The sequence below is a fragment of the Cupressus sempervirens genome, chromosome 2, assembly GCF_028749045.1.
Source record: "Cupressus sempervirens isolate cs-2001-9-10 chromosome 2, ASM2874904v1, whole genome shotgun sequence".
In the NCBI taxonomy this organism is placed as follows: Eukaryota; Viridiplantae; Streptophyta; class Pinopsida; order Cupressales; family Cupressaceae; genus Cupressus; species Cupressus sempervirens.
This window is the reverse complement of record NC_143119.1, coordinates 588,177,818-588,199,529: the sequence shown is the minus strand read 5'-3', so window position 1 is coordinate 588,199,529 and position 21,712 is coordinate 588,177,818. Positions and strand designations below refer to the sequence as shown.

Below are 21,712 nucleotides of genomic sequence, written 5' to 3'. Positions count from 1 at the left end.
GCTAGCTACCTATGCATTTCAGTGAGATGGATCATCTACCGTATAGACACTCTCAATTCATGCCTTCTATTTTTGTGGAGGTTCTTTAGATCAGCAATTTCTTTCTGACAAAGTTTGTGACTTCTTCATGCTTCAGTGATGCTCTTCATGATCTTCTCTTGTTCCTATTTTTTGGGACATTCCTCTAGTTGGAGGCTTCTTCAGTCCTTCTCTAGGTTTTCTCTTACCTCTTTTTGGGGGAGGATTTTTCCCATGAGGTTTTCCCTCTTTCCCCATTTTCAGAGGTTGCATTTCTTTGCATTTCACATGGGTACCAAACATGGCCTAGTTCACGGGACCCATTTTGCATTTCATCTTTTTTTTTTGTAAGCTTAAGTGCATTCCCCTAAGTTGCACTAAGGGGGGGTGTTAGAGTAAATAATAATTATTTACCCTTTTACTTAAGTTTACTTAGGGTAATGCATTTGTTTATTAGTTGTAGTCTAGGAGTTGTTGACAACACGAGAGTTTGTTCCTATCTAATTCATACTTATCTTCTCACCTTGATCGAGGATATCCCACTTTTTGTGGGCGTATGCTTAGTTGTCAACCTTATCTCCTAGCACCTTCTAGCTTGTTCTACAAGCTTCCTAGAGGCCTTTATATTCGAGCTCTCCTATTATATTTTCATATCTTTCAAGTCATATTGTACAACAATTTCATTTTCTCATTGTTGCAATATAATTTTTTTTGGTTACTTCAAGCTCTTGTTCCTTCCTTCTTCAGTTTCTCTTCAACAGGTTATTTGCATGCAAGTGATTTTGGCGCTCTATGAAGTGGACTTTCATCAACTTCTACACTCCATCCTACACTTTCCCTCAACCAATCTCAATAGACGCGTGAATATAGACAGTAGTAGAGTAGATGGTCCACATTTTCACTGTCATACTTACATAGTACACACCTCGAAGGACCTTTGAAACCTAGCTTACAGATTCTATCTACTGTCACTATCCTATTTTGAGATAACAACCATAAGACGAATCCTGCCTTCGACAAACATGCAGGATCCCAACAAAGTTTGAGTGGGATTTCCACTTCTTCCCATCTCTTTGAATTTAATAGTGCATTGTACCCATTTTTCACACTATACTTACCGTTGTTTGATGTTGTCCGGATGAGCTTGTCTTTCCTTTCTAGCTGTTTGACTTTCCTATCTTGAATGATCTTTTCATATGCCTTTATAGCATTTGGGTCTATCTCATTATCTTTTGGAGTTTTCCAAATCCATCTCAAGTATCCTTCTGAAGTGACCTTTATTTTGTAATCACATGCTCTGCTTCCCCAAAAGGTTAGTTAATTTTCCTTTAAGGTCTCCTAGGATTTGGCTGCAGTCTATCAGAGGATGCCCGTTCCAAGAATCTTCCTAAAAAATGGCTTCATCACCCTTGCCAACATCCCAAGTAAGGTATTTACCCACAAGGTGGCGACATTTAACCATGAAGTTCCAGCTTTCCGAACCTTTAGGAAGGGTCTCCATCCTAAAAATCGATATTAGGTCTTCTACCTTTTGGTATTTATTATACATAACCTTGGCTCATTTATGCTCTCTTTTTGTATAGAGGTTCCGTTAGAGTTTAGCCCCTAGAGCCTCGTTTTTCCATTGTAAATTCTTAATACCTAAACCTCCACACTCCTTAGGTCTAGAGATATTGTCCCATTTTATGAGGGGCAATTTTTTGGATTCCTCACAATCATTCCATAAGGAATTTCTGAGTTTGGATTCTAACTTATGAAATAAAGACCCAGGAAGAGAAAGGAAAGAAAGCAGATACGTTGGGATGGCTAATAACACTAATCTAATCTTGGTATTACCAGCTTTCGTAAGCCACTCGTCTTTCCAACATCTAATCTTAGCTTCCAATTTCTCTAGAGTATTATTCCAAACCTTACTAGATTTCGCACCTTTCTCTAACTCAATGCCTCGATACTTACATGGAAACGATCCTTTTTGATATCCCATAATGTGGTAGATCTATTTTTCCACCTCAGGATCAGTATTAATGAAATATATCTCAGATTTTGAGACATTCACTTTCTGACCAAATGCATTCATGTATCTTTCTATAATAGATTTTATTGCCCTCGCTTCTTTTACTGAACTCTCACTTGACAAAATAGTATCATCTGCATATTGATGATGAGTAATATTAGGGATATTCTTAGGGATGGTGATACCTCTAATATCCTATTTGTTATAGGTCCTCAAAAGAGATCTCCTGAAGGCTTTAGCCATGATAATGTACAAGAATGGAGATAAGGGGTCACCTTGCCTAATACCCTTGAAATGTCAAAAAAACTTTTTGAGGACCCGTTGACAAGGATTGAAATTTTGGTAGTAGAGATACATTTATAAATAAGATTGATCCATTGACGGGAAAAACCAAATGCTTCGAGGGTTTTATAGAGGAAACACCAATTCACCATATCATAGGCTTTTTGGATATCAAGCTTCATAAACATACCTGCCTCTTTATTTTTTTGGGTCGAATGAATAGTTTCTTGAATGATGAGAATACCATCCAAGATGGATATGCCTAGAACGAAGCCTGTTTGTTCCTCTAAACTGATATTTGGAAGGATTAACTTTAGCCTATTTGCTAAAATCTTTGAATTTTTTTTTATAGATGGTATTACAAAGTGCAATAGGCCTAAAGTCTCTTGGGACCTCTGAATCTGTTTTTTTTGGAATCAAAGTGAGAAAGGAGTGGTTAATTTTGGATAGTAGGGATCCACCCTTCCTCGAAGATTCAATGGCATTCCAGTGATCTATGCCAATAATATCCCAACATTTCTGATAGGAAAATGCCTGAAATCCATTTAGACCTAGTGATTTATTAGGATTCATGTTTAAAATGACCATTTTGACTTCTTCTAATGTGATTGGTTTATTTAGTGCTTTATTGTCCTCTGTTGTAATTAGTTTAGGTATCACCTCGAGCAAATTGGTTTGAGCCTCTCTGTTTGATCCTTCAAAGTTATTAAGTGTTTTGTGAAAATGATCCACGAAGATTTCCAAGATTTCATTTGGTTTTTCTGTAGAAATACCCAGTTGATTTTTAATGCTCGATATTTTTCTTTTGGCTTTATTATAGAGTCAAGTTATGAAAGAATTTAGTATTCTGATCTCCCTCTTCTAGCCACCTTTTTCAAGACTTTTGTCTCTAGAAGATTTCCTCTTTAGATAGTATATCCTCTTGTTTGGCAAGCAATTTTTTTTTCTAAAAGATAGCTATCATTATTCATACCTTTTTTAATGATTTCTAAATTTAATTCTTTTAATTTGTTTTCAATGTCCAATTTTTCTTTAAAGATATTGTTGAAGTGTTCTTTGTTCCGTTTGAGAATTTTTCTTTGAGTGTCTTCATTTTAGACACAAAAATAAACATCTTAGATCCTTTGAAATCACTTTGTGTCCACCAATTCTTTATGTTGTTTAAAAAATTGAAATCTAAAAACCACATTTTCTCACATTTAAATGAACTCCTAGTCAGTTTATGAGACTCGACAAATTCAATTCTGACTAGAAAGTGATCAGAACCGACAATCGGTAGAATTGTGGTTTGGATATTTAAATTGTCCTCATCTAGATTTCCTTTAATGAAGAACCTATCTAGTTTTTCAGCTATATATGCAAAATCCTTATGTTTGTTATTCCATGTAAAATTCTCATTTTAAAATGGAATGTCTATTAGATTATGGAGGTCACACCATTGTTTGAAATCTTTAGAAGATTGGGGAATTTGTTGAGAGCCCCCTATTTTTTCTTCTAAGTTTAAAATGGTGTTAAAATCAACTCCTAACAAAATTAGAATATTTCGATGGAACTCCATAAATTGACCGATTTCTTTCCATACTAAGTTTTTCTCTATATTGTTGGTAGGCCCATAAATGTTTATTAAAATAAAGTTGAGGTTGGATTTCAGGCTTTTGACTATACCATTGATCCAATTATTATTTGTGCTTAAGATATCTAAGGTTACTTTCCTATGATTCCAGATGAATCCTAGGGCTCCAGATGCTCCTACAGATTCTTGCATAGTGATACTTCAATTGCCTAGCTTCTTACTTAGTTTGATTCCTTCTATATAATTTAATTTAGTTTCCTAAAGTAAGATGATTTCTGATTCAAATAATTTTAAATTTTGTTTTAATAGTCTTTTTTTGCTAGGGGCGTTTAAGCCCCTAGCATTCCATGTAGTGATCTTCATTGGACCTTGGGAAGTATCTTCCCCTTCCTTGTGTTAAAATCTGACTGATTTTTGGTTGTTCACATGCCATTCCTTCTACTACTCTGAATTCCTTGTGAGATTTCCTTCCTCTTTTGGATTTTCTTTTACCAAAATTAGGCGATTTAACCCCTTCTTGATTCATACTTATGCCCAATTGTTCCATATTTTCTTGTGCTCCTTTAGTTGTTTCTGATTGACTACTCTCCCTATTCTCCTTTTCTTCATTAACCAACTCTTGTAGAATTTGTTTTGTAATGCTTTGGTGTTCTGAGATGATTTTATCCTTAGTCTCACATGACTGTCTGGCAGCCAGGTCCTCTGTTTTTTTGTTTGACTTATTTTCTTCTTCAAAGGATAGAAGATCCCTTCTGAGGTCTTCAAAAGTATAGTTATCTCCTCCCAACTTTAATACTTGCTGCATAAGTTCCTCTTTTTGTGAGTTACTGCAATTTTCTTTATTTTTGGAGTCAAATACTCAGATTGGTTCCTCTAAGAGCCTTTCTATAGCTTCCTTATCTTCCTCTTTAAGAGCTTCTACCTCAATTTTTTCGTTCTCCTCCACCTCCTTGTTTAAGAATTCTTGAAAATCTAGCACAGGGATATCTCTAGATGTCTTTCTTTTTGAAAATTTTTTTATGTGGTTGTCTCCAAGAAACTCCCTCTTAGTGGAGGTCGTCTACCAGAATTTGGATAACTACTTCGGAGTCTTTTTATCAAAAGTTGCAATCACCAAAGAAGGTTCTTCAGTCCTCTGCCTTTGTACCATTGTTTTATCTTCATTATGTTTAGGTTTAACATTACCTGAAGCTCCTCCATATAAGGCTAAATGTTCCATATCCTCAAGACTTCTGAATAAGTTCTTTGTACTCTTTTCATCTTCCTTATTATTTTCTGATTCCAAATTCCTCTGATTATTGATTACCTTTGTAGGATTTTTCCATTCTTTATCTCTCTTTCCTTTCTTTTTAGATTTCTTGTTGTTAACTATTGTACTTTGTAATTTCGACTGCTTGTTTGGCAAAAGGGACTTCTTCGTGTTATGATTATGTTCTTTTTGCTTCATCACCTCTGGTAAATACTCTTTATCTTTGTTCTTGTATGAACTAATGGATTTTTTTGGTAAAAGCCTTTCTTTGTTGTTTCCTTGTGATATCTTGGTGCATTCCTTCTGATTTCCAATGGTTTGGAGTATTGAGCTTTTGTTATTTTTTCCAATAACCTTCTTTGACTTTTCTGCCCATTTTCCATCTAGGTTATCTCTAGTGATTGTTAAAATATCTTCCTTGGCCAGACATTCCTCTTGCATCAATTCTTGATACCTTGTTCTGATCATGGGAAAGAAGTCATTAAGATCTGATTTAGCTTGCTGTATTTTGTAGGAGAATTTCCTCTGATCATCAAGTCTGATAATTTCTGTGAGTTTTCCTTCATACTTCTGAAAGTTAAATTTACACCGATCTATTGGTGATAATTTTGAGTGGTTTGAGCATTCTAATGTTTGTTTTGCAATTGATTAGCAGTTTGATGTTATTACAAACTTCAAAAGAAGCATCTAATCTGATCAGATTTCCCAGTGCACGTCCTATCCTTTTGATAATATCTATTTGTTTTAATTTCGGAGGGATAGGGTTTAAAGAAAACCAAGTTGGAATTGAGAAATCTAAGCTTTATTCATTTTAATTAGGTATCCAATCAAAAAATTTAACCGCATGACCTTTGAAAAAAAAAGACAGAATTGACAAGAAAATCTTTTTTCACATCCTCCTCACTACAATGAATAAAGACTAATTTGTCAGAATAATAAGAGTTACCTACCTAGTTGTCATGCCCAAACTACGAGCTAAAAAAACACATACTTTTTTTCAAAAAAATAATATAATAATTAGAATGCTCAAAGCTCGATAAGGATCCTCCTCACTACAATGAATAAAGACTAATTTGTCAGAATAATAAGAGTTACCTACCTAGTTGTCATGCCCAAACTATGAGGTAAAAAAACACATACTTTTTTTCAAAAAAATAATATAATAATTAGAATGCTCAAAGCTCGATAAGGTTATGATAACAGTTTAAGTATAGGTTCTCTACATTACATCTTAAGTTTAAAAACTTGTGAAGGAATACATCATTAAGATTTTGAAACTTTTGTTAAAAGATTGATATCGATCATTAATCACGTTATATTAATTTTTCAACAATATATTAAAAATTATTTAAATCACAATGTCAATGAATTCGGATTTAAAATTAATTGAAACTATTTAATCAAGTTCAACTATAAATCTATTAGACAATTATTGATTGACAATTTAACCGATATTAAAAAGTCACTTTAAGAAAACAATTAACTAGAATTAAAACTGAATATATATATATATATATATATATATATATATATATATATATATATAAAATTTATTAACTTAAAACATTTCAACTATTTTAACATATTAATTAACTATCAAAATCTTACTAAATTTAAATTTAATCAACTAACAACTAATTAAATTCTAACTAATTATGAAACTAAAGCTTTCAAAATTAATTAAACAACTAAATTAATCTAAAAAGCTAAACAATCGACTAGCTATAATTCTAAACTTAATTATATAAATTAATCAAAAATCTAAACTTAGTTAAATTAAAATAACTATCTTTACTTAAATTAAAACTAAATTAATTTACATGTCAAAATTAAACAAACCTAAATGAAGTTACAACTAAGTAAAAACTATTAACAAAACACAAATAAAATAACATAAATTAATCCTAACACTAATACTAACAAACTAATATGATTAAAACAAACTAACTACAATTAAACAAAACAAAACTACAATCAAAAACTCTAATATTAAACTAACCTACACACTAACCTAACACCTAACTAACTCTAACCTATACTAACATTAAACCCTACTCTACTAACTTTCTTCCATCCCTAAGCTCCCCTACACACCACCCTACATCCATGGGCAGCGCTTCCCAAGGAGGACAGCGCTCTGCCCCAAACAAGACTTACACAAACCTCTTGGATAGGTGGGCGACCAAACAAAGAAATGCAAGGGAACAAGGAGACCTTGGTCTGCACAAAACTTAGTTTAAATAAAAAATTTAATGATATCCCCTCCAAGTTGAGCGCCCACTAAAGTGAGGGAGATGGGGATGGGACATGGGGGCAGGGTGACATCACCCCCCATGATCATTCTGACTTTGTCGTACAAACCTTTTTCATAATACCATTTTTTTAATGCATTTTCAAAAGGGACGCCCAAGGGAAAGATGGGAAGGAATTTAAGACAAAAAGTTTATTAGGTAACAATATAGATATTTAGGACATTTTTAAAATGTTAAAAGTCTATTTTGGAATTTTTACGCCTATTTATAAATTGATTAAATTATATTTATATTTTCAAACAGAATATAAAAGGAATCTTTAAAAGATTCTCTGTTGCCCAAGACCATTTAATTGTTTCTCCCATACAAAAGACAGATTTTTTACTCTCTTGAAACACTTTTTTTTTTTTGAAATTTTTTTCTAAGTATAGATTTACAAGGCAATGTATTTTTTTTTTCAAGGTGTATTTTAAAAAAAAATAGATTTAAACATTGATACAATAGTTTGTGTCACATTAACACCAGATTTATTTGATCTCCTATACAACTTGAATTGAAACATATCAACCTTAGCCATTATTTTCTTTCCTTAACATAATTTTCATTTTGAACATATAAGGAAACTTGAAAATTTTGCTCAATTAAACCATCATCAAAACATCTTATTTTGATGTGCATCCATCTAATTTAAAATTACGATTGAATCATATGATAAAAAATTATACTCAATCAACATTTTTATTGGCAAACCTGATTCAAAGACTCACCTGGGAAAGAATCAGGAAGAAAACCCGGCGTCGTTGCCATTACAACAAGGTTTTGAAATACAAAATACATAGGATTCCAATCCCAAAATTTACAACAATGTAATTGAATTTTCTTCATGACCCTCATCAAGGGTTCCCTATCAATTTCTGCAACACATTTCTAAGAACCATGGAGGGAACAAAATCTGATCAGGTGTCAAACAAGCATGACAAAGAGACAAAATCAAGCATGCATATTCGTACTAGGTTCTCACAATAGGATTCACAATGAATCAAAAACTAGGGAAAGGTGGATTTTTCCAATAGGAGATGTCAGACACAACACCAAACCAGGTGCCCAATCGGGGCTATAAATCAAGAATTTTTGTTCTTCCATTCTTACATGCCAAAACTCATACGTGGTTTGTGTTAACAAGTAGGGGCCCATAACACCCTACCCTCTCTCCCTCTTCTCGTCCTGAGAAGAGACTCTACACTGTTGGAGTCCAACTAAAATGACCTTTCCTAAAATTGGTCACTTCTGCCCTATCCAAGGGTGAGTAATACCAAAACATCCATACAAGAAAACTTCAAAATTCAAACATAAACAAGAAAGAAAAGCATTCAAGAACATGGTTTTCAATCCTTCCCAACATACCCAACATACATACAAGCATCCAAACAACAACGAGTAGCATAAGCATGAAACAAGCATGAAAATCTGAACAAGAGAGATGAAAATTTCTACCTTCACAAAGAGGTAATGGCAAATGAACAATTTGAGTAGAGCTTTTCCCTTCCTTCCTTCACTTTTCCAAGACTCCTCTCTAAAAGTAGAGATTGGGTAACAACCTCTACTATTCCAAGAAGGGCCTCTAAATAAGCCTCAAACTCAACCACCAAAAGGATCAATAACTTCACCCACCCACCTACAAATCTAGAAGCTCCTAACTCAACCTACGCTACGGTTAATCACTAAGTGGAGGTGAGGTGATGAAACTCATGGTAGCCATAGTCAATTTTCGCACAAAGGCAAAAAGAGACTTTTTGAGTGACCTCAAAAGTCAATAAAAGGGGCTTAGGGGTGTGAAAAGACCCTCAGCCCATACCCATACCCCTTGGCTATAAATATTTCATGTTTTAAAGCTTTAGTAATAGGTTTGGAACCAAACAAAAGCTAGAAAATAATTAGGACCATCTAACAACACTAGAAATGTAGATTAAGCACTAATCCGGATTAGGGTGACTAAACTCAATTAAGAACCAAATTAGCAAAAAGACACTAACTTAATCTGACTTAGGTCCAAAGGTTACACAGCTAACCCTAACTAGCACACTGAGAACATAAACAATTCACGAGTGTCAAGCGATACTAAAAGAACACAATTACGAACATTAACATTTACTGATCACAGAAAGATACATACATACATCTCACAATTAAAATACTTGAATTACAAACAAGGTTTCCAAAATTAGTACATAGAGATCAGTTTTGTTCCTCCGTTGGTTTTCTCAGCTAAAATATCTGCACACTCATTGCACACATCAGTAGTCCCGTAAAATCACATGCACACACACACACACACACACACACACACACACACACACACACACACACACATATATACGTATCCGAAATTCACATAAATTGAAACATACATCAATCAGGGTTTCTTTCATCCTACTTATATCCTTAATCATAAAGATTCTAAAATCAATGTGTTAATCCTACATTTTACTTAATTCATCAACATACTTATACCTAAAACCTTAAATGACGAACATCAAATATCTGGAAGTAACATCACACAGCATGAAACAATATAATATGTTCTAAGCATCAGATAATGTCTCGACATCTCGAGTCGTGAGTATCAAAATAATAGTGTAACAACTAAGGCTACGAAGGGTCGGGGCAAGGCCTCACACTAGTGACCACAGAAGTCTTCCAACCAGCCAATAACATTATGCAACTCAGCTTTAAGGTCATTCTAGAAAGCAAATAAACTGACTTCTTGGCATTCCTGCCAGCAATCCTCACTATTTTGGTTGCTGATGATCAAGATCTCATCATCTTGCACTAAAGGCGCAAATCTGAAGGACCACGGTGAAACCAGAGAAGGCTGAAAAGAAGGAACAAAAAGAGGTGGCCTTCGATGAGATGGAACATAGGGTTTCAAAGGGTCTGGCGTAAGGGTTTTCTGAATAGTAGCAAAAGGAGGTTTAAATGTGAAATCTATCTGCTAGATGCATAAGGGTTTAAGATTGGAACAAGCATATTTAGTATGATTAAAATTATAAATCTGCCTATCTAGGCTGATAGTTGAGTGAATCGGAAATGGAACATTACTTAGAGGTTGAGATCTGCAATTCTAAGCATCACTCACCTCCAAGTCCTGCACGCAATCTAGAGTGCTAAACGAATTTGACAACTTTACTTCAAAGTTTTAAGATTTCTGGTGATATTCAACCCGAGGATTCAAAGCTTGCTTGCTTCTATGAATGGAATCTGCATTCTTGGTTGGTTGTGATTCAGGGCCGAATTTTGAAAGCCCTAAATTTTTGGACTTCCCATAAGTGTGAAAATATTGATATTCTACTTTTGAAAAGAATTTTCTTGCGCTTTTCGCTCTCGCCATTTTCTTTTTGATTTTAATATTGCTAATTAACTAGGACTTGTAAAGTTTTTGTAAATATAGTTTAATTTAAATAAATTAAATTATAATTAATTTTCAATTTGAGTAAAACAAAAAGTTAAATAAATATTTGAAATAAGTTAAATAAATTATTTGTTTATATTTAATTAATCATATATAAATTAAATGATTATCTAAAAATAGGTTCACTTAGAAAATCTATTATGAAAAATTAATAGAAAAATGACATGAAAAAATACAAATAAAGGTAAGAGAAAAATAAATAAATAAAAATAATTATAAAAATTAAAGACTAAACTAATTTTAAAAATTAAACATTAAATTAATTTTTTTAAAAAAAATCAAATTTGGATTGTATAAAAGAAACTATAGGTTAACTTGCCATTTAGGAAATTATATGTTAATTTCTAAAAAAAATGAGAAAATAAGAGAGTAATTGAAGTGTGTAGTTGTTAAAAAAGGAGAATATATTTTTATTTTTGGAGATAAAGTTCTCACTCTTGGCTTAACAAGAAAATTGGACTTTAAAGCAATTAGTTATTGTGATTGTAATGTCACTTTTCTTTAGAAGTGAAGTAACATTGTATCTCTATTTTAAGATATCATTTTAATAATAATTAGATAATACAAGATTATTACATAAATAATGATACTAAAATTAGAATATAAAAAGAAATAATGATAAATTATTATTATTATTATATAAATAATAATGTATATATAATCTATTATCAATGTAATAAAAATTAAAATTAAATTAAATGAATAAATAAATAAAATTAACTATAAGTGAGAATATTGTTGCTTTCTTAAAAAGATTTAATAATAAATATAATTAATTAGTAAATATAAAATATAGTATAGAATAATATAAATTTACTAAATCCAATGAAAAGTCTAAAGAGGTGTGACACCTTATAATTAAATAGAGTTTGTTGGAAAGGGGGAAGAAGAGGTAAAAATAGGAGTTAAAAGAAAGATTGATGAAAAATGAAATGAATGAGAAGGAAATAAGGAAGGAGAACTAATATTTTCGGTGGTGGCACCTTATTAGTTTAAATTAGCACATAGTTTTCTAAAGTATAAACTTGAACATTTAAAAAATCTTTTTTGTGTTCTAATATCTAATTTTCTATTGGTTGAGTGCATCTTTTCCAGGCATAATTTTCTTTTTTTATTGTAAAAATACACAGAAAAAGACAGACAGATAAGACGAGTAATTTTCTTTTTTAAATCAAAGCTTATTTTCTGGAAGCTTCTTCTAATGTCATTTCTTTCGTACCCAATCTGGCATCAATCACATATTTTCTATGAGAAATTAAAGAAGCCTCCAAGATTTTTGACATGGTTGCAATTTCACATTGACATGAAGAGATTTTTGAACATACGTGCACCTACCGATTGGAAATGATTGGGTAGCCATAGTTTTCCCTATTAAAGTGCACCTTGTCTTTGGCGAAAAATATCTGAGAATGAGTTTGTAGCCTTGTCCAACCTCTGAAAAATCACCCACAAGTCTGCCACTTTCTCGTCAGCATTTCTATGATCGTCGCTCCCCTACATCGTCGATCACTAACACCATATGTCAACACTGCAATTAACACATCTGAGTGATAATGCCGTATCATTATGGGAGAAGAGGCCAGGCCATCAATTCAACTTAATCTATTCTGGTTTGCTCATTGGACAAATTTTCCCCCTTGCTTGGCTATAGCTACACTTACCTAATCGAGAGCTACTTGAGCCTCCAATCTAGTTCCAACAATACACTTAGGTTGAACAAGTGGGAGCAGGGATAGCATAGGTTGCTAGGTGGGCGCCAAGTTGGGCATATTATTGCTTCTCACCACTATATATACCCCCAATCCCTATAGTGATCGATGAACTAACTATTGCTGGCCAACTTCCTAAATAAATCTCGAAGGGTCGAGATTGATTTCACAGTCGAGACAAAGAGTTGCAACCCTGAGAAGGTATGCTAACCTCAAACACCTGGCCTCAATTCAAATTATTCTTGCCATATTGGGGTGTCGGCCCCCTCTCTTTATTAGTTCTAGATTGAATTATCTGTGTTGTCAGGAGCAACAATATAACTATTGCAGATACTCTTAGCTCAACATTTATCAAAAGAGATATAGGAGCTTGGTATCATGCCTGAACGCTTTGGTTACGGGCCCATCCAAACTAGTTTTCATGCCAGCCCAACAAATAATATTTTTTGCAGAATGATACATTATCACTTTCCATTGCAGACTTTGAAAGAGATCAGAAGGTTGGACCTACGTACCTTAGCTATTGCTACTGCTAAAGCAACTATTGGATTAGTTATCTGCAAAATTTAGTTCCCTAAACCCTAGAGCAAGTCATAATTAATATTAAAGTGAATTGAACACGATTATGTCCAAATCCAGAAATAATCTGAAAAACCCATCAACATTAAGAAAAACTAGATCTATTTCAGCCAAAAAATTGGGAAAAATAAAGTCAAATCCCTTAATCCTTGTACACCATGTGTCATTCCCATTAAAGTGGATTAAACAAAGCTTAATTCAAATAGGTTTTTTGAAACAATTGCAGAAGGTAAGCAACATTGTTTCATGTGCTATTGTCTCTGTTACTATTATAGATAGTAGTGGATGGTTAGATTTGACTATTGATATAGAACATGATTCGCAATTGGGGCTTTTGATCTATACATTCTATTATAAGCATTGGATCTCAACTACCAACATTCAATAAGCTTATTGTAGATCTCCTTCCGCCACTTTTTGTCATTTCAATATTTTTTGGACAACGTAAATTTTTTATATTGAATATAATAGTTGTTAAATGGTAAAATATAATATTAAATATGTTGTCAGTGTTCAACTGTCATATGAGCTGAAACTAGAATGGTCATTGTTGCAACAACATGGTATAACTAAAATAAATATCATATAAACTGAATAAATGTCATACAAATTAAGTTTATATTATGAATATTATGTATGTGATATGCATTATTAATATAGATTTGAAAAGTATAAACTAATTTAAAATAAATATTAATATAAATTAATTAATTAAATAAATATAGTTTCTATTTTATGCAAATCATCATTAAGAAAAAAAAAATCATTGCTTTTTGGCAAAAGGCAAGGACACTAGCTCTTTTAGAGCTTTTGTTAAAAGGGTTGCAATGATGAAAGGATGTGACTCTTCGAATGGGTTGTGGTTATGGTGCATTGTGACTTTTCAAAAAGATTATGGTTATGAAGGGTTGTGAAAATAAAATCAACATTGAATAAGGAAAAACAAGATGAGAATCGTATCGAAGGGAGAAAATAAAATATGAGAGAATGATATCAATTCATTTCATTTCAATATTTAGAATCAAATAAATTTTGGAAGGACATGGATTTATGTGATCCCATTCAAGGGAAATGTAGGGGATTTCATAGGAAAATCCTATAGACCTTAAGTAATACCTTTCAAGAAAGATGGATAACTAATTGAGGATCATGTTTTAGAACATATGGGGTCCTCCTAGAGGGTTATAAAGCTAGACTTGATTAACAGTTTCAAGGAAGACGATATAATAATCAAGGATTGTTCTCTTGAACACGGGGGATCTTCCTTGAGGGTTAGAAAGCTTGATTTGAAGGAATCCTTGATAATTATGTAGAAATAAGTGAATATCTAAATATTAATTATAATAATTGAATTTAATAGTTTTTACTAACAAATCTTTGTAGGTTAATCTCATTAATAAATAACTTTAGGAGGGGGGATATTACAAATGTTAGTAATATAATCAATAAAATGGTTAATACATGAGCAAACATAATTTGCAATATATAACATTATCTATAATAGATATGAATAGTAATTGATAATTAGAAGAACTCTTAAGAAAATATCTAAACCACATAAATCAATCATATTATAATGTCAAATTCATATAATTATATTCTCCAAAAATATAAGGGGTTCCCAATACTAAGTTGATTCTTCCTTCTTGTATCGTTTATTCCCATAGATGGTCTCTTATTGGACATTAATATATTTATCTTTACCTTATCTTACCTTGAACACTTGGAATAACTATTCTCACCTTAGAAAGATTTTAGTGGGCTTGGCCCTTATGGCACACCTAGGAGGAACCAATTTTTATTTGAAACATATATAGATGCATACATTGGGTTTTCAACATAGATGATACATTGGGTTTTTAACAAAGCAAATGAAAATTTGATTGCCACATCTTATTTTTATTCATTTACACTAAAATCCAATCTGTGAACACAATCTCTCTATTGCATTGTCTCCTTACAAACATTGTAGTCATGCACTCTACTTCTATGGTGGACAATGCAACTATATGTTGTTTTACTCATCCAACACCACCACCATAGAAAGTAAAGATGTGGCCACTTGTGGATCTTCAATAATTTAGATCACCAACATAATCTAAACAAACAAAATTCTATAAATCAATCAACCTATTTATATTGTATGACACATAATAACTAACACAATTATTTGAAGTCCCACGTAAATATGTGAAAACCATTTTCACATAAGTCTTATGTACTTTACCAAAATTTACCATAGACCTACTAAGAACTCTCATTGTTTGGGGAATTTTAGATCAGGTTGTAGAAACCATAGTATACATAATGCTTCCTACATGATCAACTTATAAAACTTTATTTATTTATTTAAAGTTTATTGTCTATTTTACTAACATTGTTTTAGAGATAGTTATGTGCTAACTAGAAAATGAATACTTGTTTATAATTATGCGTGGAGAACCACAACAAAATATTATTTTACTTTTGATTATCCATAATTCTAAGTTAACTTGATCCTTCTTGATTTCCATATCCAAGATATATTTTCAATTTTGAAATCTTTCATATCAAATGTACTAGATAACAAAGTTTTGAGTTCCCTTATCACCCCCTTATTGTTTATTGTAAATAACATATCATGGATGTAAAAAGGAATAAGAATGATTACTAATTGGTCACTATTTAATGTGAAATAAAAATAATGATCTTTACTTCTAAAAAAGTTACAATTCAATGAAAAGTTGCATGAATTTTTGATTTACCACATTCTTAGTTGTTGCTTCAAACCATACAAAGATGTCTTTAACTTGCAAACTAACTAACTAGTCATTAATTAATTTGAAATAACACAATGGTCTTTACTTCTAAAACTTCACAATTCAATATAAACTTAAATAAATTTTTGATACTACATTCTTGCAAGTTGTTCTGCCAAACCATACAAAGATGTCTTTAACTTGCAAACCAAGTGTTCTTGTTCCTTTACAATAAAATTAAAGACACTTTCTCATCAAGATCTCCATGTAAGAAAGTAAACAACATTCTTTCTTCTAAATGAAAAGCGATGACACTAGATAAATGGAATCTAATGGAGCTTAGTTTAGTCACGAGTGGAAAGAATATCACAAAAATTCAATCCCTCAACTTGTAACTTGTTGCCACTAGTGAGCCTTATATTGTTCCAACTTTTCATTTGCTCTATTTGTTTTTAAAATACTCATTTTCCTTCAATGACTTTCCTCCATTAAGTAGCTCAACGAGATCCATATATCATGTGTCCAACATCTTTATTTAGTCTCTAAGTGCCTCTAACCAATATTTGTGGTAGATTTTCTTGTTAATGGGCTCTCGGTAGTTGACTCTCTGCTAAAGTCTAGACCCACTACTTGGTCTCCCCTTGACCATAGGTGGATAAAGATTAACTTCGACGAGCCATCCAAAGTCAATTCGGGTCGTTCTGGTATCAGGGTAGCGATTTGTTCAATGCCAATAGCATCTTGTCTATGAACGCAAAATGGATCGGTGATGGAACAAACAACCAACAGAAATGCAAGGCTACTCTAGACACATTCACCCCTAGGGTAGATCTAGGTGTCTTGAAACTTCATTTGGAAGGCGACTCTATGATTGTGGTCAATGGAGTTGCCAAAGGAAGTACAAATTCATGGTTTAGACACGTATATTGAGAAAATTAGAATTTTGCTTGACGACATGGAGGAATTCAAAGTATCCCATGTTGGAAGAAGTGCCAACTCCATTGCTCACAAACTTTCTAATATCAGGGTGGTGGGCTCCCTTGAAAATGGATTTGAATTACTTGAAGACTAAACCTTTCTTCTACCCACAAATTTTGATGATTAATGCCATGTGATTCAAGGCTTGCTGATTTGACTACACAAGTAATCCAAATGACATGCAAAAGTCATGTAGCTAGTTGGTAGTTATCCACTCTCATCCTAACAATGATTTCAAAGTACATAGGTGGCTTTTTCACAATTGCCTGGGAGATCACACAAATGTAGTAAGAAGTAATTGATGTTGTGGTATATACTCAGTCTTTCAAGTTCAGGCATACAACTCTTCCCATCACATCGGTCCTAATTTGTACTGAATTTAGGCATTTGGAGGTGGGATGATTGCAAAGCCTTTAATTTTATTTGTGCTCTTAACATGCTTAAGAGATTGGAATCAATCCAATAATAATGGATTCTTCTTGACGCTTTGAAAGACTTTTAAATAATCAGTTTGGCATTGCAGTTGCACAAAATAGTAAGTTTTTTTAGTTTGAATAGAGCTTTGAGCAAAAATAGAGGCCAACTTGTTTCTGAACACAGGAAGGTGGATTGCCAACATGTTTTGAAACTAGATGAGTGTCTCTTTTGGGATGCTCTGAAATTCATTTTTGGTGAGGACTACTAGGAGACTGATTGGAGACCTAGATCCAACTTGGAAATCTGGTCCCTCTTCTTGGCAATCAGATTGATGGTTGTAGATTGAAAGCCTCAGGTGATTTTTGTTGCTAGAGAATGCCTAGAACCAAAATTGAGTGGCGCCCTCGAAGGAATTGATCATCGTGTTGAGTTGGGTGTGGGCATTCACATGAGCCAATTGTCATTGCTTTTGATTGGTGGTGGCCTCAGAGAACTCCAGCCTCTAATGGTGTGTGCCTCCAATGACCCACTTGAATCCCACCTTTTGGTGACTAGGTGGGGTTGGCACAAGTTATTACTCTTCCTTCACAAAGTCAACATGGAGCGGGCACTTAATGGTGGCAGGTTGGTGAGTTGGAGGAAAGCTACACTAGTGAAATCCAATGCGTCGATGGATGATCATGGATGTCCTTTGATTCGATGCCAAATCTCGAAAAGGGCTAGTAAGTAGAGCAAGGTGGTGGTGGAAGTTGAGGCTCGTGGTGCTTCTGTGGTGGACAATGTGGAGCAAGGTGGTTTTTAGATAGCCACATATTTTGATGAAGTAAGGTTGGGGCCCTCGATTAGCCTATTTATCAGCATGGGTGTGGACATACTAGTGATCCTTTCATGTGCTAAGTCTTCCAGTGGCCTTCGGGTAGGTGGTCGTGACATGGTCCCTCTTGTTGATTGGGCAGTTCCAAACTTTTCCAAGGAAGATGCAACTCAGTAGCTCAAATAATGCAACATGGTGTTTTGATTATGTTCTTCTTCTTTGTGTCTTGGGCATTTAGGTTAGATCAATGTTTTGTCATTTTGTTTGTTTCTATGTAAGATATGATCCTAGGTATGGGCTAGTTTGTTCTATGGTGGGGGTGCTTTCAATTGGGGGGTTCTGTTTATCAACTGACGGGATTATCTCTATATCCCAATTTTGTGATTTTTTCTCTACTATCAATATAATCAAATTATATTACCAATCAAAAATAAATTATGGTAGATTTATTCCATCTCCCATTTTCATGCTCATATGAAGATACCTCTTTCACAAATCTAGATTTTAGTACATGATAAATCAAATGGGCTTTATTTATACCTACCACAAACACTTAAATATGATCACATAAATTCATAATCTAATTTAGTCATATTCTAAAACATATTTTAATTAAATATTTTATATTTTATTATTTTAGCACTATCCCCTACATAATTAGTTTAATTAATTAATTATAGTCCAATTAATAAATTAAGAGACAATCAATAATCTGATTTATTAGTAAAATCCCCCTTCCTCTATTAAATTAAATAAATGCAAAACTCATTTAATTTTACCTCCAAAACCCATCTCTATTTAATTAATTAAATGCCTCCAACAACAAACTCATCATCTAAACCAACAATTACCCAAACTCAACTCATTCGCCAATAATTCATGTTTTAGTTAAATAATTCATTTATTTAATTAAATAGTATGCACCACTAATTTGTCTTTTAATTAAATAATTATTTATTAATTTAAGCTCACCCACTAACCTTTTTTTCTAACAAACCCATCCACCTCCCACATCATCCAGTTAACTAAGCCTCCTCACCCACCTTAACTAAAACACATAACATCATCTTCCATATCTAAAATCCCTCTTCATATCACTGCATGAATTAAGACATGATTTATTCCCTTTGACTCAGGCTCAAGTCCACTCTTATGCCACATATCCCCCATCCACCTCTAGACACATAAGTCCATCTCCTACACCTATCTTAGTCAACTCAAGCCTATCTCACACCTCTCACTTAGTTAAATTATCTCCATCAACAATTCTTATCTTCTTCTCACTCAATTGCTTATAAATTGAACCCTTTGCTCCTCAAAAATTATCCATCTTTTGGGTAAAATTATTATATTATTTTGAGAGCTAATTGCTTTAAAAGAATTATTTGATGATATTGATATTTTCATGCATCCATCTATCAAATCCATCCATTGGCAAAGCATTGAGAACACCATTGAGCACACATCCATAATCATGAACACATCTATACATCAAGGAGGCTATACTGAGATATCAAGATTTGAATTTTATGTTTATGTTTTCCTTATTAGTTTATCTATTTGTTGTTTTAATATTAGTCAGTGAATGCTTGGTTTATTCTTAGTAAGCACAAACCTGTGTCACTCTTTTGTAAAGAAAAAGGCTAACAAAAGTATAACTGTTCAACTTCAATGACATAAAACTGATATTGTTATTTAGAATTTGAAAATGAAGTAAATTAATGAAATGTGTAGAAATGGAAGAAGTTTAGGATTATAATTTTTAATAATTATTTGGATTAAAAATTGATGTATTTTCTTGATTTTTATAGATAATTTTTTAGTTGCTGAAAAATGTTGAAAATTAGGAGTCTAGTTCCCACCACAAAACTATATGAGAATAAACTTATTTCCCTTTGATCTTAGACTATGTTATATAAACATATATAGCTAGAACAATCGAAAATAAAAATTGGCTTTAGACCTATATTTTCTCTTTTATAATGATTTGAATTTCAACTCACCTGAAATCAATAGTTTTCATCTCCCACAACATTTTTCAAAACAAATCTATTCTAATCAGAAGAAAAATTATACATTCTGAAAGAGCGCTCTCTCCTCTAGAACATAATATATGTGTTAATGTTTAAAAATGATTTAGTGTTTTTATATTTCTCAAAATTGACATCTTTCTGAGTGTTAAAATGTGTGCCTGTAGAATTTTTTAATTGCAATATACTATATCTAATTAAAACACTATAAAATCTATATGAGAATATTCTTGACTTTGAACTCTATAAAATTGTGTTTGTATGTTATTTAAAAAAAATCCTAAAGAATAGTAAGAGTTATTGAAACATCATTTTTTAAAAATAATTTTATTTCTTTAGGAATTCGATATAAACTAGTATAAAACATGCATTTAATAGACATTTTCAATTGGAGAAGTGTGAGACCATATATAACTTAGCTAGAATTATTTTTCTTGATCATATGTTTGACCAAAATTGATTTTTAGAGAGAAATACTCAAATTTAGTCATTCTGATAAGTTAGCCTGAAAGTTGACACAACTTGTACTTTTACCCATAATTCTTAGCTCACTAATTTTATAACATACATGTTGGCATGCATTGGTGGCACCCTGCAAATGAGTTATTTTGCGATCCAAAATTCGTTTATCTTTGTTAAAGGCCTAATGGATTATCTAGCATTTTTGTATTTTTGTAGTTCCCTTATATAGTGTCTTGGGTTTTGTAGGTCAAGGTTGATATTAAAAGCCTACAATAAAAAATTCAGAGCTTCCGAATCAATTTTTGACAATTTATATTTTTTTCAATAAGAAAAACTCATTTTGGAAGCCAATAAAAGAATTAGATGATTTTTTTTTGTTGCAGGTTGTTGTTGATATTTGTAGCCTACAAAAAAAATTAGAATATTATAATAAAATTTTCATAATTTATTATTTTTTCACAATTCTTCATAAAAAAAAAAACATTTTTTGAGAAAATAAAAGAATTGTCTAGTGAAATTTGTTTTGTAGGTTTCTAATGATGTTCGCAGGTTATAGTAAAAAAAATATTTTTTGGATCAGTTTGTGATAATTTATATTTTTTTCATAGTATTTCATTACAATAAGTTATTTTGTCAACAAATAAAAAAATTGGATGATTTTTTTTGTAGGTTGATGTCTGAAGACCAGTGAAAAGATTTAGAAATTTTTGATAAATTTATGATAATTATATTTTTGCATTATTTTTTTTAAATAAATCATTTTGAGAGCAAATAAAATAATTGGATGATGAAAAAAATTTGTAGGTTGATATTGATATTGGAAGCCTACAGTAAAAATATCAAAATTTTAAGATCAATTTGTATCAATTTATAATGTTTTCATGAGTTTTGATTAACAATAAAGTTATATTGGTAGAAAAGTAAGGAATTAGCTAGTGATTATTTTTTGCAAGTTGATGTTGATGTCAGCCGCCTCCAATAAGAAATTCAAATCTTTTGGATCAATATTTGACAATTTATAAAATTTCATGATTTTTTATTTTAAAAACTTCTTTCAGGAGAAGATGAAGGCATTGGTAGATGAATTTTTTTTATAGGTTGGTGATGTTGTTAGGAGGTTGGAATTTT

At 32.2% G+C, this 21,712-nt stretch overlaps 1 protein-coding gene across 1 annotated transcript in view; it reads left to right on the top strand.

The window, feature by feature from the left end:
* Positions 1-21,441, top strand: part of LOC149574782 (uncharacterized) — a 205,944-nt gene extending 184,503 nt beyond the window's left edge. Inside the window, exon 17 of the mRNA XM_089814609.1 lies at positions 21,254-21,441. The gene's annotated coding sequence lies outside the window, so the exon portion shown is untranslated. The remainder of the gene's footprint in view (positions 1-21,253) is intronic.
* Positions 21,442-21,712: the final 271 nt, after the last annotated feature.